Source organism: Oncorhynchus nerka, linkage group LG23 (genome assembly GCF_034236695.1).
Source record: "Oncorhynchus nerka isolate Pitt River linkage group LG23, Oner_Uvic_2.0, whole genome shotgun sequence".
Taxonomy (NCBI): Eukaryota; Metazoa; Chordata; class Actinopteri; order Salmoniformes; family Salmonidae; genus Oncorhynchus; species Oncorhynchus nerka.
Window position 1 is genome coordinate 6034918 of NC_088418.1, and position 18760 is coordinate 6053677.

An 18760-nucleotide genomic window follows, 5' to 3' on the forward strand; every position below is an offset into this window, starting at 1 on the left:
ACAGATTATAACACATTATAACACATAACACATTATAACACATAACAGATTATAACACATTATAACACATAACACATTATAACAGATTATAACACATTATAACAGATTATAACAGATTATAACACATAACAGATTATAACACATTATAACACATAACACATTATAACACATAACACATTATAACAGATTATAACACATTATAACAGATTATAACACATAACACATTATAACAGATTATAACAGATTATAGCACATTATAACAGATTATAGCACATTATAACACCTAACACATAACAGATTATAACACATAACAGATTATAACAGATTATAACAGATTATAACACATAACAGATTATAACACATAACAGATTATAACACATTATAACACATTATAACAGATTATAACAGATTATAGCACATTATAACACACTATAACACATTATAACACCTAACACATTATAACACATTATAACACCTAACACATTATAACACATTATAACACATAACACATTATAACAGATTATAACACATTATAACAGAGTATAACACATTATAACACATTACAGATTATAACACATTATAACACACATTATAACACATTATAACACACATTATAACACATTATAACACATCATAACACATTATAACAGATTATTACAGATTATAACACATTATAACACATTACAGATTATAACACATTATAACACACATTATAACACATTATAACACACATTATAACACATTATAACACATCATAACACATTATAACACATCATAACACATTATAACACATTATAACACATAACAGATTATAACACATTATAATACATTATAACACATTATAACACATTATAACACATTATAACAGATTATAACACATTATAACACATTATAACACATTATAACACATCATAACACATCATAACAGATTATAACACATTATAACACATCATAACAGATTATAACACATAACAGATTATAACACATTATAACACATAACAGATTATAACACATGATAACACATTATAACACATAACAGATTATAACAGATTATAACAGATTATAACACATAACAGATTATAACACATTATAACACATTATAACACATAACAGATTATAACACATTATAACACATTATAACACCTAACACATAACAGATTATAACACATACCAGATTATAACACATTATAATACATTATAACACATTATAACACATCATAACACATCATAACACATCATAACAGATTATAACAGATTATAACACATTATAACACATCATAACAGATTATAACACATTATAACACATCATAACACATTATAACACATCATAACACATTATAACACATTATAACACATTATAACACATAACAGATTATAACACATTATAATACATTATAACACATTATAACACATTATAACACATTATAACAGATTATAACACATTATAACAGATTATAACAGATTATAACACATTATAACACATCATAACAGATTATAACACATTATAACACATTATAACACATAACAGATTATAACACATAACAGATTATAACACATAACAGTTTATAACACATTATAACAGATTATAACACATTATAACAGATTATAACAGATTATTACACATTATAACACATTATAACACATTATAACACATCATAACACATTATAATACATTATAACACATTATAACACATTATAACACATTATAACACATTATAACACATTATAATACATTATAACACATAACAGATTATAACAGATTATAACACATAACACATTATAACACATTATAACACATTATAACACATTATAGCACATTATAGCACATTATAACACATTATAGCACATTATAACACATAATACATTATAACACATTATAATACACATTATAACACATTATAATACATTATAGCACATTATAACACATTATAACACACATTATAACACATTATAACACATTATAGCACATTATAACACATTATAGCACATTATAACACATTATAACACATTATAGCACATTATAACATATTATAACACACATTATAGCACATTATAACACATTATAACACACATTATAACACATTATAACAGATTATAACAGATTATAACACATTATAACAGATAACAGATTATAACACATTATAACAGATTATAACAGATTATAACACATTATAACACATTATAACAGATTATAGCACATTATAACACATTATAGCACATTATAACACATTATAATACATTATAACACATTATAACACATTATAACAGATTATAACACATTATAACACATTATAACACATAACAGATTATAACACATTATAACAGATTATAACAGATTATAACACATAACAGATTATAACAGATTATAACAGATTATAACACATAACAGATTATAACACATTATAACACATAACACATTATAACAGATTATAACACATAACACATTATAACACATAACATATTATAACAGATTATAACAGATTATAACACATAACAGATTATAACACATAACATATTATGTGTGTGGGAGGGGCTTACGTTGCAGTTTGTCATTTCTAGACATAGCCTGGGAGGGGCTTACGTTGCAGTTTGTCATTTCTAGACATAGCCTGGGAGGAGCTTACGTTGCAGTTTGTCATTTCTAGACATAGCCTGGGAGGGGCTTACGTTGCAGTTTGTCATTTCTAGACATAGCCTGGGAGGGGCTTACGTTGCAGTTTGTCATTTCTAGACATAGCCTGGGAGGAGCTTACGTTGCAGTTTGTCATTTCTAGACATAGCCTGGGAGGGGCTTACGTTGCAGTTTGTCATTTCTAGACATAGCCTGGGAGGGGCTTACGCTGCAGTTTGTCATTTCTAGACATAGCCTGGGAGGGGCTTGCAGTTTGTCATTTCTAGACATAGCCTTTAGAGGGGCTTAAATGGCACCTATTCCAATGTGTTCCAAATGGCACCTATTCCTGTGTGTTCCAAATGGCACCTATTCCTGTGTGTTCCAAATGGCACCTATTCCTGTGTGTTCCAAATGGCACCTATTCCAATGTGTTCCAAATGGCATCTATTCCTGTGTGTTCCAAATGGCACCTATTCCAATGTGTTCCAAATGGCACCTATTCCCGTATGTTCCAAATGGCACCTATTCCAGTGTGTTCCAAATGGCACCTATTCCTGTGAGTTCCAAATGGCACCTATTCCAATGTGTTCCAAATGGCACCTATTCCTGTGTGTTCCAAATGGCACCTATTCCTGTGTGTTCCAAATGGCACCTATTCCTGTGTGTTCCAAATGGCACCTATTCCTGTGTGTTCCAAATGGCACCTATTCTTGTGTGTTCCAAATGGCACCTATTCCAATGTGTTCCAAATGGCACCTATTCCAATGTGTTCCAAATGGCATCTATTCCTGTGTGTTCCAAATGGCACCTATTCCAATGTGTTCCAAATGGCACCTATTCCTGTGTGTTCCAAATGGCACCTATTCCAGTGTGTTCCAAATGGCACCTATTCCTGTGAGTTCCAAATGGCACCTATTCCAATGTGTTCCAAATGGCACCTATTCCTGTGTGTTCCAAATGGCACCTATTCCTGTGTGTTCCAAATGGCACCTATTCCAATGTGTTCCAAATGGCACCTATTCCTGTGTGTTCCAAATGGCACCTATTCCAGTGTGTTCCAAATGGCACCTATTCCAGTGTTTTCCAAATAGCACCTATTCCAGTGTGTTCCAAATGGCACCTATTCCAGTGTGTTCCAAATGGCACCTATTCCATTGTGTTCCAAATGGCACCTATTCTGTGTGTTCCAAATGGCACCTATTCCATTGTGTTCCAAATGGCACCTATTCCAGTGTCTTCCAAATGGCACCTATTCCAGTGTGTTCCAAATGGCACCTATTCCATTGTGTTCCAAATGGCACCTATTCCAGTTTGTTCCAAATGGCACCTATTCCAGTGTGTTCCAAATGGCACCTATTCCAGTGTGTTCCAAATGGCACCTATTCCAATGTGTTCCAAATGGCACCTATTCCAGTGTGTTCCAAATGGCACCTATTCCATTGTGTTCCAAATGGCACCTATTCCAGTTTGTTCCAAATGGCACCTATTCCATTGTGTTCCAAATGGCACCTATTCCAGTGTGTTCCAAATGGCACCTATTCCGGTGTGTTCCAAATGGCACCTATTCCTACTAGCATTTTGACCACAGCCCTCAAAAGTAGGACACTATCAAGGGAATGTAATGCCATTTGGAACACAACCTTGCTGTTGTCCCACCAGACAGTCATACAATCATTTAATTAGGTAACAACCCCCATGTGTTATTCTATAATATGTTTGCAGTTTATCAATTACTGCTTGTGGTTTCATTCTGTCACTCAGTCTCAGTCTGGGGCAAGCGTCTGAGCTCCCTCTCTCTCTGTACTGCAGAGCTGTGTAATTGTACTCCAACAAATCAATTCTGTTGCAGTTGAGCATTTTCTTCTTCTCTTTCCTCTCCTTTCTATCCTCTCCTCTCCATCATCTCCTCTCTCTCCTCTCCATCCTCTCTCCTCTCCATCCTCTCTCCTCTCCTCTCTCTCCTCTCCTCTCTCTCCTCTCCATCCTCTCTCCTCTCTCTCCTCTCCTCTCTGCTCCTCTCTCCTCCTCCATCCTCTCTCCTCTCCATCCTCTCTCCCTCTCTATCCTCTCCTCTCTCTCCTCCATCCTCTCTCCATCCTCTCTCTCTCCATCCCTCTCCTCTCTCTATCTCTCTCTCTCTCCCTCTCCTCTCTATCCTCTCCTCCATCCTCTCTCTCCATCTCTCTCTCTCCTCTCCTCTGCTCCTCCATTCTCTCCTCTCCTCTCCTCCTCTTTCCTCTCCTCTCTCTCTATCCTCTCCTCTCCTCTCATCCTCTCTCCCTCTCCTCTCCATCCTCTCTCCTCTCCATCCTCTCTCCTCTCCTCTCTCTCCTCTCCTCTCTCTCCTCTCCATCCTCTCTCCTCTCTCTCCTCTCCTCTCTGCTCCTCTTTCCTCTCCTCTCCTCTCTATCCTCTCCTCTCTATCCTCTCCTCTCCTCTCTATCCTCTCCTCTCCTCTCCTCTCCTCTCTGCTCCTCTTTCTCCTCTCCTCTCCTCTCCTCTCCTCTCCCTCTCCTCTCCTCTCCATCCTCTCTCTCCTCTCCTCTCCTCTCCTCTCCTCTCTGCTCCTCTCCTCTCCTCTCCTCCTCTCTCTCCTCTCCTCTATCCTCTCCTCTCTATCCTCTCCTCTCTCTCTCTCCTCTCCTCTCTCTCCTCTCCTCTCCTCTCCCTCTCCTCTCTCTCCTCTCCTCTCTATCCTCCCTCTCCTCTCTATCCTCTCCCTCTCCTCTCTATCCTCTCCTCTCCTCTCCTCTCTATCCTCTCCCTCTCTATCCTCTCTCTCTATCCTCTCTATCCTCTCCTCTCCTCTCTATCCTCTCCTCTCCTCTCTCTCTCTCTATCCTCTCTATCCTCTCCTCTCCTATCCTCTCTGCTCCTCTATCCTCTCTCCTCTCCTCTCTATCCTCTCCTCTCTCTCCTCTCCTCTCCTCTCCTCTTTATCCTCCTCCTCCTCTCCTCTCCTCTCCTCTCTATCCTCTCCCTCTCCTCTCTCCTCTCTCTATCCTCTCCTCTCTCTCTATCCTCTCCTCTCTGCTCCTCTTTCCTCTCCTCTCTATCCTCTCCTCTCCTCTCTCCTCCCTCTCCTCTCTGCTCCTCTTTCCTCTCCTCTCCTCTCTATCCTCTCTCTCTATCCTCTCCTCTCTCTCCTCTTTCCTCCTCTCCTCTCTCTATCCTCTCCTCTCTCCTCTCCTCTCCTCCTCTCCTCTCTATCCTCTCCTCTCTATCCTCTCTCCTCTTATCCTCTCCTCTCCTCTCCTCTCCTCTCCTCTCTCCTCTCCTCTCCCTCTCTATCCTCTCCCTCTTCCTCTCCTCTCTATCCTCTCCTCTCTCCTCTCTCCTCTCCTCTCTATCCTCTCCTCTCCTCTCTATCCTCTCCTCTCCTCTCTATCCTCTCCTCTCTATCCTCTCCTCTCCTCTCTATCCTCTCCTCTCCTCTCTATCCTCTCCTCTCCTCTTTATCCTCTCCTCTCCTCTCTATCCTCTCCTCTCTATCCTCTCTATCCTCTCCTCTCTATCCTCTCCTCTCCTCTCTATCCTCTCCTCTCCTCTCCTCTCTATCATCTCCTCTATCCTCTCCTCTTTATCCTATCCTCTCTGCTCCTCTTTCCTCTCCTCTCCTCTCCTCTCCTCTCCTCTCCTCTCCTCTCCTCTCTATCCTCTCCTCTTTATCCTCTCCTCTTTATCACATCCTCTCTGCTCCTCTTTCCTCTCCTCTCCTCTCTATCCTCTCCTCTCCTCTCTCATCTCCTCTCTATCCTCTCCTCTCATCTCTATCCTCTCCTCTCTGCTCCTCTTTCCTCTCCTCTCTATCCTCTCCTCTCCTCTCTCCTCTCCTCTCTGCTCCTCTTTCCTCTCCTCTCCTCTCTATCCTCTCCTCTCTATCCTCTCCTCTCTGCTCCTCTTTCCTTTCCTCTCCTCTCTGCTCCTCTTTCCTCTCCTCTCCTCTCTATCCTCTCCTCTCTGCTCCTCTTTCCTTTCCTCTCCTCTCTATCCTCTCCTCTCTCCACTCCTCTCCATCCTCTCCTCTATCCTCTCCTCTCCATCCTCCCTCTGTCATTGTTGTTTCCAGTACAGAGCACACATCAGACCACAACCCAGGAGAAGAGGAGGAGAATCTGGTTGAAAAAAAGGAGAGAGCCCCCCCCCCACACCAAATATGAAAGGATTCCTTGTGGTTGGACCGGCCTTTATAGCCTGCATTAACCCTGTGCTGTCAACCAAAGCATGAGCTCTGCTCAGAGAGATGAATCAAACCCAGGAGCTGTGTGCTGGGGATTAGAATAGCTCGCTCTACCGTTTTCTCTGTGTGTATCACCCCTGTCCTCTGAGTCGTTCTCTGTCAGCAGCGGACCATGCCACTTATCCATGCAGCGAAGAAATCTAATAAACCACATTAAGAGTCAAACATACTATCAACTGTTAGGAATGGTTGAGAACAGGTTGTGTCTATAGAGAGAGGACCAGTAGTGTCTGTAGAGAGGACCAGTAGTGTCTATAGAGAGAGGACCAGTAGTGTCTATAGAGAGAGGACCAGTAGTGTCTATAGAGAGAGGACCAGTAGTGTCTGTAGAGAGGACCAGTAGTGTCTATAGAGAGAGGACCAGTAGTGTCTATAGAGAGAACCACTAGTGTCTGTAGAGAGGACCAGTAGTGTCTATAGAGAGGACCAGTAGTGTCTATAGAGAGGACCAGTAGTGTCTGTAGAGAGGACCAGTAGTGTCTATAGAGAGAGGACCAGTAGTGTCTGTAGAGAGGACCAGTAGTGTCTATAGAGAGAGGACCAGTAGTGTCTATAGAGAGAGGACCAGTAGTGTCTGTAGAGAGGACCAGTAGTGTCTATAGAGAGAGGACCAGTAGTGTCTATAGAGAGAGGACCAGTAGTGTCTGTAGAGAGGACCAGTAGTGTCTATAGAGAGAGGACCAGTAGTGTCTATAGAGAGAACCACTAGTGTCTGTAGAGAGGACCAGTAGTGTCTATAGAGAGGACCAGTAGTGTCTATAGAGAGGACCAGTAGTGTCTATAGAGAGAGGACCAGTAGTGTCTATAGAGAGGACCAGTAGTGTCTATAGAGAGAGGACCAGTAGTGTCTATAGAGAGGACCAGTAGTGTCTATAGAGAGGACCAGTAGTGTCTATAGAGAGAGGACCAGTAGTGTCTATAGAGAGAGGACCAGTAGTGTCTATAGAGAGAGGACCAGTAGTGTCTATAGAGAGAGGACCAGTAGTGTCTATAGAGAGAGGACCAGTAGTGTCTATAGAGAGAACCACTAGTGTCTATAGAGAGAGGACCAGTAGTGTCTGTAGAGAGGACCAGTAGTGTCTATAGAGAGGACCAGTAGTGTCTATAGAGAGGACCAGTAGTGTCTGTAGAGAGAGGACCAGTAGTGTCTGTAGAGAGGACCAGTAGTGTCTATAGAGAGGACCAGTAGTGTCTATAGAGAGAGTACCAGTAGTGTCTATAGAGAGAGGACCAGTAGTGTCTATAGAGAGAGGACCCGTAGTGTCTATAGAGAGGACCAGTAGTGTCTATAGAGAGAGGACCAGTAGTGTCTATAGAGAGAACCACTAGTGTCTGTAGAGAGGACCAGTAGTGTCTATAGAGAGGACCAGTAGTGTCTATAGAGAGGACCAGTAGTGTCTATAGAGAGAGGACCAGTAGTGTCTATAGAGAGGACCAGTAGTGTCTATAGAGAGAGGACCAGTAGTGTCTATAGAGAGGACCAGTAGTGTCTATAGAGAGGACCAGTAGTGTCTATAGAGAGAGGACCAGTAGTGTCTATAGAGAGAGGACCAGTAGTGTCTATAGAGAGAGGACCAGTAGTGTCTATAGAGAGAGGACCAGTAGTGTCTATAGAGAGAGGACCAGTAGTGTCTATAGAGAGAACCACTAGTGTCTATAGAGAGAGGACCAGTAGTGTCTGTAGAGAGGACCAGTAGTGTCTATAGAGAGGACCAGTAGTGTCTATAGAGAGGACCAGTAGTGTCTGTAGAGAGAGGACCAGTAGTGTCTGTAGAGAGGACCAGTAGTGTCTATAGAGAGGACCAGTAGTGTCTATAGAGAGAGTACCAGTAGTGTCTATAGAGAGAGGACCAGTAGTGTCTATAGAGAGAGGACCCGTAGTGTCTATAGAGAGGACCAGTAGTGTCTATAGAGAGAGGACCAGTAGTGTCTATAGAGAGAGGACCAGTAGTGTATATAGAGAGGACCAGTAGTGTCTATAGAGAGAGGACCAGTAGTGTCTGTAGAGAGAGGACCAGTAGTGTCTATAGAGAGAGGACCAGTAATGTCTATAGAGATGACCAGTAGTGTCTATAGAGAGAGGACCAGTAGTGTCTATAGAGAGAGGACCAGTAGTGTCTATAGAGAGAGGACCAGTAGTGTCTATAGAGAGAGGACCAGTAGTGTCTGTAGAGAGAGGACCAGTAGTGTTTGTAGAGAGGACCAGTAGTGTCTATAGAGAGGACCAGTAGTGTCTATAGAGAGAGAACCACTAGTGTCTATAGAGAGAGGACCAGTAGTGTCTGTAGAGAGGACCAGTAGTGTCTATAGAGAGGACCAGTAGTGTCTATAGAGAGGACCAGTAGTGTCTGTAGAGAGAGGACCAGTAGTGTCTGTAGAGAGGACCAGTAGTGTCTATAGAGAGGACCAGTAGTGTCTATAGAGAGAGTACCAGTAGTGTCTATAGAGAGGACCAGTAGTGTCTATAGAGAGAGACCAGTAGTGTCTATAGAGAGGACCAGTAGTGTCTATAGAGGACCAGTCTATAGAGAGAGACCAGTAGTGTCTATAGAGAGAACCACTAGTGTCTGTAGAGAGGACCAGTAGTGTCTATAGAGAGGACCAGTAGTGTCTATAGAGAGGACCAGTAGTGTCTATAGAGAGAGGACCAGTAGTGTCTATAGAGAGGACCAGTAGTGTCTATAGAGAGGACCAGTCTATAGAGAGAGGACCAGTAGTGTCTATAGAGAGGACCAGTAGTGTCTATAGAGAGGACCAGTAGTGTCTATAGAGAGAGGACCAGTAGTGTCTATAGAGAGAGGACCAGTAGTGTCTATAGAGAGAGGACCAGTAGTGTCTATAGAGAGAGGACCAGTAGTGTCTATAGAGAGAGGACCAGTAGTGTCTATAGAGAGAACCAGTAGTGTCTATAGAGAGAGGACCAGTAGTGTCTGTAGAGAGGACCAGTAGTGTCTATAGAGAGGACCAGTAGTGTCTATAGAGAGAGGACCAGTAGTGTCTGTAGAGAGAGGACCAGTAGTGTCTGTAGAGAGGACCAGTAGTGTCTATAGAGAGGACCAGTAGTGTCTATAGAGAGAGGACCAGTAGTGTCTATAGAGAGAGGACCAGTAGTGTCTATAGAGAGGACCAGTAGTGTCTATAGAGAGGACCAGTAGTGTCTATAGAGAGAGGGACCAGTAGTGTCTATAGAGAGGACCAGTAGTGTCTATAGAGAGAGGACCAGTAGTGTCTATAGAGAGAGACCAGTAGTGTCTATAGAGAGTAGTGTCTACCAGTAGTGTCTATAGAGAGGACCAGTAGTGTCTATAGAGAGGACCAGTAGTGTCTATAGAGAGAGGACCAGTAGTGTCTATAGAGAGAGGACCAGTAGTGTCTATAGAGAGGACCAGTAGTGTCTATAGAGAGGACCAGTAGTGTCTATAGAGAGTAGTGTCTACCAGTAGTGTCTATAGAGAGGACCAGTAGTGTCTATAGAGAGAGGACCAGTAGTGTCTATAGAGAGAGGACCAGTAGTGTCTATAGAGAGAACCACTAGTGTCTATAGAGAGGACCAGTAGTGTCTGTAGAGAGGACCAGTAGTGTCTATAGAGAGGACCAGTAGTGTCTATAGAGAGGACCAGTAGTGTCTGTAGAGAGAGACCAGTAGTGTCTGTAGAGAGGACCAGTAGTGTCTATAGAGAGGACCAGTAGTGTCTGTAGAGAGAGACCAGTAGTGTCTATAGAGAGGACCAGTAGTGTCTATAGAGAGGACCAGTAGTGTCTATAGAGAGAGGACCAGTAGTGTCTATAGAGAGAGGACCAGTAGTGTCTATAGAGAGGACCAGTAGTGTCTATAGAGAGGACCAGTAGTGTCTATAGAGAGAGGACCAGTAGTGTCTGCCAGAGAGAGGACCAGTAGTGTCTATAGAGAGGACCAGTAATGTCTATAGAGATGACCAGTAGTGTCTATAGAGAGAGGACCAGTAGTGTCTATAGAGAGAGACCAGTAGTGTCTATAGAGAGAGGACCAGTAGTGTCTATAGAGAGAGGACCAGTAGTGTCTGTAGAGAGAGGACCAGTAGTGTCTGTAGAGAGGACCAGTAGTGTCTGTAGAGAGGACCAGTGTTTGTGAGAGGACCAGTAGAGAGAGTACCAGTAGTGTCTATAGAGAGAGGACCAGTAATGTCTGTAGAGAGAGGACCAGTAATGTCTATAGAGAGGACCAGTAGTGTCTATAGAGAGAACCAGAAGTGTCTATAGAGAACCAGAGCAGTAGTGTCTGTAGAGAGGACCAGTAGTGTCTATAGAGAGGACCAGAAGTGTCTATAGAGAGGACCAGAAGTGTCTATAGAGAGTACCAGTAGTGTCTGTAGAGGACCAGTAGTGTCTATAGAGAGGACCAGTAATGTCTATAGAGGAGTACCAGTAGTGTCTATAGAGAGAGAACCAGTACTGTCTGTAGAGAGGACCAGTAGTGTCTATAGAGAGAGGACCAGTAGTGTCTATAGAGAGAGGACCAGTACTGTCTGTAGAGAGGACCAGTAGTGTCTATAGAGAGGACCAGTAGTGTCTATAGAGAGGACCAGAAGTGTCTATAGAGAGGACCAGAAGTGTCTATAGAGAGGAGCAGTAGTGTCTGTAGAGAGTACCAGTAGTGTCTATAGAGAGGACCAGTAGTGTCTATAGAGAGAGGACCAGTAGTGTCTATAGAGAGGACCAGAATTGTCTATAGAGAGGACCAGAAGTGTCTATAGAGAGGACCAGTAGTGTCTATAGAGAGAGGACCAGTAGTGTCTATAGAGAGAGGACCAGTAGTGTCTATAGAGAGGACCAGTAGTGTCTGTAGAGAGGACCAGTAGTGTCTATAGAGAGAGGACCAGTAGTGTCTATAGAGAGGACCAGTAGTGTCTATAGAGAGAGGACCAGTAGTGTCTATTGAGAGAGGACCAGGAGTGTCTATAGAGAGAGGACCAGTAGTGTCTATAGAGAGGACCAGTAGTGTCTGTAGAGAGGACCAGTAGTGTCTATAGAGAGAGGACCAGTAGTGTCTATAGAGAGAGGACCAGTAGTGTCTATAGAGAGGACCAGTAGTGTATATAGAGAGATGACCAGTAGTGTCTATAGAGAGAGGACCAGTAGTGTCTATAGAGAGGACCAATAGTGTCTATAGAGAGATGACCAGTAGTGTCTATAGAGAGAGGACCAGTAGTGTATATAGAGAGATGACCAGTAGTGTCTATAGAGAGAGGACCAGTAGTGTCTATAGAGAGGACCAGTAGTGTCTATAGAGAGATGACCAGTAGTGTCTATAGAGAGAGGACCAGTAGTGTCTATAGAGAGATGACCAGTAGTGTCTATAGAGAGAGGACCAGTAGTGTCTGTAGAGAGGACCAGTAGTGTCTATAGAGAGGACCAGTAGTGTCTATAGAGAGGACCAGTAGTGTCTATAGAGAGAGGACCAGTAGTGTCTATAGAGAGAGGACCAGTAGTGTATATAGAGAGGACCAGTAGTGTCTATAGAGAGAGGACCAGTAGTGTCTGTAGAGAGAGGACCAGTAGTGTATATAGAGAGGACCAGTAGTGTCTATAGAGAGAGACCAGTAGTGTCTATAGAGAGAGGACCACTAGTGTCTATAGAGAGAGGACCAGTAGTGTCTATAGAGAGGACCAGTAGTGTCTATAGAGAGAACCACTAGTGTCTATAGAGAGAGGACCAGTAGTGTCTGTAGAGAGACCAGTAGAGAGGACCAGTAGTGTCTATAGAGAGGACCAGTAGTGTCTGTAGAGAGGGACCAGTAGTGTCTGTAGAGAGGACCAGTAGTGTCTATAGAGAGGACCAGTAGTGTCTAGAGAGAGACCAGTAGTGTCTATAGAGAGGACCAGTAGTGTCTATAGAGAGGACCAGTAGTGTCTATAGAGAGAGGACAGTAGTGTCTATAGAGAGAACCAGTAGTGTCTATAGAGAGAACCACTAGTGTCTATAGAGAGACCAGTAGTGTCTATAGAGAGGGACCAGTAGTGTCTATAGAGAGGACCAGTAGTGTCTATAGAGAGGACCAGTAGTGTCTATAGAGAGGACCAGTAGTGTCTATAGAGAGGACCAGTAGTGTCTATAGAGAGGACCAGTAGTGTCTATAGAGAGGACCAGTAGTGTCTATAGAGAGAGGACCAGTAGTGTCTGTAGAGAGAGGACCAGTAGTGTCTATAGAGAGAGGACCAGTAGTGTCTATAGAGAGAGACCAGTAGTGTCTATAGAGAGAGGACCAGTAGTGTCTATAGAGAGAGGACCAGTAGTGTCTATAGAGAGGACCAGTAGTGTCTATAGAGAGGACCAGTAGTGTCTATAGAGAGACCAGTAGTGTCTATAGAGAGAGGACCAGTAGTGTCTGTAGAGAGGACCAGTAGTGTCTATAGAGAGGACCAGTAGTGTCTATAGAGAGGACCAGTAGTGTCTATAGAGAGAGGACCAGTAGTGTCTATAGAGAGAGGACCAGTAGTGTCTATAGAGAGAGGACCAGTAGTGTCTATAGAGAGGACCAGTAGTGTCTATAGAGAGAGGACCAGTAGTGTCTATAGAGAGGACCAGTAGTGTCTATAGAGAGAGGACCAGTAGTGTCTATAGAGAGAGGACCAGTAGTGTCTATAGAGAGGACCAGTAATGTCTATAGAGATGACCAGTAGTGTCTATAGAGAGAGGACCAGTAGTGTCTATAGAGAGGGACCAGTAGTGTCTATAGAGAGAGGACCAGTAGTGTCTATAGAGAGAGGACCAGTAGTGTCTGTAGAGAGAGGACCAGTAGTGTTTGTAGAGAGGACCAGTAGTGTCTATAGAGAGGACCAGTAGTGTCTATAGAGAGAGAACCACTAGTGTCTATAGAGAGAGGACCAGTAGTGTCTGTAGAGAGGACCAGTAGTGTCTATAGAGAGGACCAGTAGTGTCTATAGAGAGGACCAGTAGTGTCTGTAGAGAGAGGACCAGTAGTGTCTGTAGAGAGGACCAGTAGTGTCTATAGAGAGGACCAGTAGTGTCTATAGAGAGAGTACCAGTAGTGTCTATAGAGAGAGACCAGTAGTGTCTATAGAGAGGACCAGTAGTGTCTATAGAGAGAGGACCAGTAGTGTCTATAGAGAGAACCAGAGAGAGACCAGTAGTGTCTATAGAGAGGACCAGTAGTGTCTATAGAGAGGACCAGTAGTGTCTATAGAGAGACCAGTAGTGTCTATAGAGAGGACCAGTAGTGTCTATAGAGAGAGGACCAGTAGTGTCTATAGAGAGGGACCAGTAGTGTCTATAGAGAGGACCAGTAGTGTCTATAGAGAGAGGACCAGTAGTGTCTATAGAGAGAGGACCAGTAGTGTCTATAGAGAGAGGACCAGTAGTGTCTATAGAGAGAGGACCAGTAGTGTCTATAGAGAGAGGACCAGTAGTGTCTATAGAGAGAGGACCAGTAGTGTCTATAGAGAGGACCAGAAAGAGAGGACCAGTAGTGTCTATAGAGAGGACCAGTAGTGTCTATAGAGAGGACCAGTAGTGTCTGTAGAGAGAGGACCAGTAGTGTCTGTAGAGAGGACCAGTAGTGTCTATAGAGAGGACCAGTAGTGTCTATAGAGAGAGTACCAGTAGTGTCTATAGAGAGAGGACCAGTAGTGTCTATAGAGAGAGGACCAGTAGTGTCTATAGAGAGGACCAGTAGTGTCTATAGAGAGAGGACCAGTAGTGTCTATAGAGAGAGGACCAGTAGTGTATATAGAGAGGACCAGTAGTGTCTATAGAGAGAGGACCAGTAGTGTCTGTAGAGAGAGGACCAGTAGTGTCTATAGAGAGAGGACCAGTAATGTCTATAGAGATGACCAGTAGTGTCTATAGAGAGAGGACCAGTAGTGTCTATAGAGAGAGGACCAGTAGTGTCTATAGAGAGAGGACCAGTAGTGTCTATAGAGAGAGGACCAGTAGTGTCTGTAGAGAGAGGACCAGTAGTGTTTGTAGAGAGGACCAGTAGTGTCTATAGAGAGGACCAGTAGTGTCTATAGAGAGAGTACCAGTAGTGTCTACAGAGAGAGGACCAGTAATGTCTGTAGAGAGGACCAGTAGTGTCTATAGAGAGGACCAGAAGTGTCTATAGAGAGAACCAGAAGTGTCTATAGAGAGGAGCAGTAGTGTCTGTAGAGAGGACCAGTAGTGTCTATAGAGAGGACCAGAAGTGTCTATAGAGAGGACCAGAAGTGTCTATAGAGAGTACCAGTAGTGTCTGTAGAGAGGACCAGTAGTGTCTATAGAGAGGACCAGTAATGTCTATAGAGGGAGTACCAGTAGTGTCTATAGAGAGAGAACCAGTACTGTCTGTAGAGAGGACCAGTAGTGTCTATAGAGAGAGGACCAGTAGTGTCTATAGAGAGAGGACCAGTACTGTCTGTAGAGAGGACCAGTAGTGTCTATAGAGAGAGGACCAGTAGTGTCTATAGAGAGGACCAGAAGTGTCTATAGAGAGGACCAGAAGTGTCTATAGAGAGGAGCAGTAGTGTCTGTAGAGAGTACCAGTAGTGTCTATAGAGAGGACCAGTAGTGTCTATAGAGAGAGGACCAGTAGTGTCTATAGAGAGGACCAGAATTGTCTATAGAGAGGACCAGAAGTGTCTATAGAGAGGACCAGTAGTGTCTATAGAGAGAGGACCAGTAGTGTCTATAGAGAGAGGACCAGTAGTGTCTATAGAGAGGACCAGTAGTGTCTGTAGAGAGGACCAGTAGTGTCTATAGAGAGAGGACCAGTAGTGTCTATAGAGAGGACCAGTAGTGTCTATAGAGAGAGACCAGTAGTGTCTATAGAGAGAGGACCAGTAGTGTCTATAGAGAGGACCAGTAGTGTCTATAGAGAGGACCAGTAGTGTCTGTAGAGAGGACCAGTAGTGTCTATAGAGAGAGGACCAGTAGTGTCTATAGAGAGAGACCAGTAGTGTCTAGAGAGAGACCAGTAGTGTCTATAGAGAGATGACCAGTAGTGTCTATAGAGAGAGGACCAGTAGTGTCTATAGAGAGGACCAGTAGTGTCTATAGAGAGATGACCAGTAGTGTCTATAGAGAGAGGACCAGTAGTGTATATAGAGAGATGACCAGTAGTGTCTATAGAGAGAGGACCAGTAGTGTCTATAGAGAGGACCAGTAGTGTCTATAGAGAGATGACCAGTAGTGTCTATAGAGAGAGGACCAGTAGTGTCTATAGAGAGATGACCAGTAGTGTCTATAGAGAGAGGACCAGTAGTGTCTGTAGAGAGGACCAGTAGTGTCTATAGAGAGGACCAGTAGTGTCTATAGAGAGGACCAGTAGTGTCTATAGAGAGAGGACCAGTAGTGTCTATAGAGAGAGGACCAGTAGTGTATATAGAGAGGACCAGTAGTGTCTATAGAGAGAGGACCAGTAGTGTCTGTAGAGAGAGGACCAGTAGTGTATATAGAGAGGACCAGTAGTGTCTATAGAGAGAGGACCAGTAGTGTCTATAGAGAGAGTACCAGTAGTGTCTATAGAGAGAGGACCAGTAGTGTCTATAGAGAGAGGACCAGTAGTGTCTATAGAGAGGACCAGTAGTGTCTATAGAGAGAGGACCAGTAGTGTCTATAGAGAGAGGACCAGTAGTGTATATAGAGAGGACCAGTAGTGTCTATAGAGAGAGGACCAGTAGTGTCTGTAGAGAGAGGACCAGTAGTGTCTATAGAGAGAGGACCAGTAATGTCTATAGAGAGGACCAGTAGTGTCTATAGAGAGAGGACCAGTAGTGTCTATAGAGAGAGGACCAGTAGTGTCTATAGAGAGAGGACCAGTAGTGTCTATAGAGAGAGGACCAGTAGTGTCTGTAGAGAGGGACCAGTAGTGTTTGTAGAGAGACCATCTATAGAGAGGACCAGTAGTGTCTATAGAGAGAGTACCAGTAGTGTCTATAGAGAGAGGACCAGTAATGTCTGTAGAGAGGACCAGCAGTGTCTATAGAGAGGACCAGAAGATAGAGAGGACCAGAAGTGTCTATAGAGAGGAGCAGTACCAGTAGTGTCTATAGAGAGACCAGAAGTGTCTATAGAGAGACCAGAAGTGTCTATAGAGAGTACCAGAGTGTCTGTAGAGAGGACCAGTAGTGTCTATAGAGAGGACCAGTAATGTCTATAGAGGAGTACCAGTAGTGTCTATAGAGAGAGGGCCAGTACTGTCTGTAGAGAGGACCAGTAGTGTCTATAGAGAGAGGACCAGTAGTGTCTATAGAGAGAGGACCAGTACTGTCTGTAGAGAGGACCAGTAGTGTCTATAGAGAGAGACCAGTAGTGTTTATAGAGAGGACCAGAAGTGTCTATAGAGAGACCAGAGTGTCTATAGAGAGGAGCAGTATGTCTGTAGAGAGTACCAGTAGTGTCTATAGAGAGGACCAGTAGTGTCTATAGAGAGAGGACCAGTATTGTCTATAGAGAGGACCAGAATTGTCTATAGAGAGGACCAGAAGTGTCTATAGAGAGATGACCAGGAGTGTCTATAGAGAGAGGACCAGTAGTGTCTATAGAGAGAGGACCAGTAGTGTCTATAGAGAGAGACCAGTAGTGTCTGTAGGAGGGACCAGTAGTGTCTAGAGAGAGGACCAGTAGTGTCTATAGAGAGGACCAGTAGTGTCTATAGAGAGAGGACCAGTAGTGTCTATTGAGAGAGGACCAGTAGTGTCTATAGAGAGGACCAGTAGTGTCTATAGAGAGGACCAGTAGTGTCTGTAGAGAGAGTGTCTACCAGTAGTGTCTATAGAGAGGACCAGTAGTGTCTGTAGAGAGGACCAGTAGTGTCTATAGAGAGAGACCAGTAGTGTCTATAGAGAGAGGACCAGTAGTGTCTATAGAGAGAGGACCAGTAGTGTCTATAGAGAGGACCAGTAGTGTCTATAGAGAGATGACCAGTAGTGTCTATAGAGAGAGGACCAGTAGTGTCTATAGAGAGATGACCAGTAGTGTCTATAGAGAGAGGACCAGTAGTGTCTATAGAGAGGACCAGTAGTGTCTATAGAGAGAGACCAGTAGTGTCTATAGAGAGGACCAGTAGTGTCTAGTAGAGAGGACCAGTAGTGTCTATAGAGAGTAGAGAGAGAGAGGACCAGTAGTGTCTATAGAGAGGTCCAGTAGTGTCTATAGAGAGAGGACCAGTAGTGTCTATAGAGAGGGACCAGTAGTGTCTATAGAGAGAGACCAGTAGTGTCTATAGAGAGGACCAGTAGTGTCTAGAGAGAGTGTCTCTATAGAGAGAGGACCAGTAGTGTGTCTATAGAGAGAGACCAGTAGTGTCTATAGAGAGAGGACCAGTAGTGTCTATAGAGAGAGGACCAGTAGTGTCTATAGAGAGGACCAGTAGTGTCTATAGAGAGGACCAGTAGAGAGAGATGACCAGTAGTGTCTATAGAGAGGACCAGTAGTGTCTATAGAGAGAGGACCAGTAGTGTCTATAGAGAGAGGACCAGTAGTGTCTGTAGAGAGGGACCAGTAGTGTCTATAGAGAGGACCAGTAGTGTCTATAGAGAGAGTCTACCAGTAGTGTCTATAGAGAGAGGACCAGTAGTGTGTCTATAGAGAGAGACCAGTAGTGTCTATAGAGAGGACCAGTAGTGTCTATAGAGAGAGGACCAGTAGTGTCTATAGAGAGAGGACCAGTAGTGTCTATAGAGAGGACCAGTAGTGTCTATAGAGAGAGGACCAGTAGTGTCTATAGAGAGAGGACCAGTAGTGTCTATAGAGAGAGGACCAGTAGTGTCTATAGAGAGAGGACCAGTAGTGTCTATAGAGAGAGACCAGTAGTGTCCATAGAGAGGACCAGTAGTGTCTATAGAGAGAGACCAGTAGTGTCTATAGACCAGTAGTGTCTATAGAGAGATGACCAGTAGTGTCTATAGAGAGGACCAGTAGTGTCTATAGA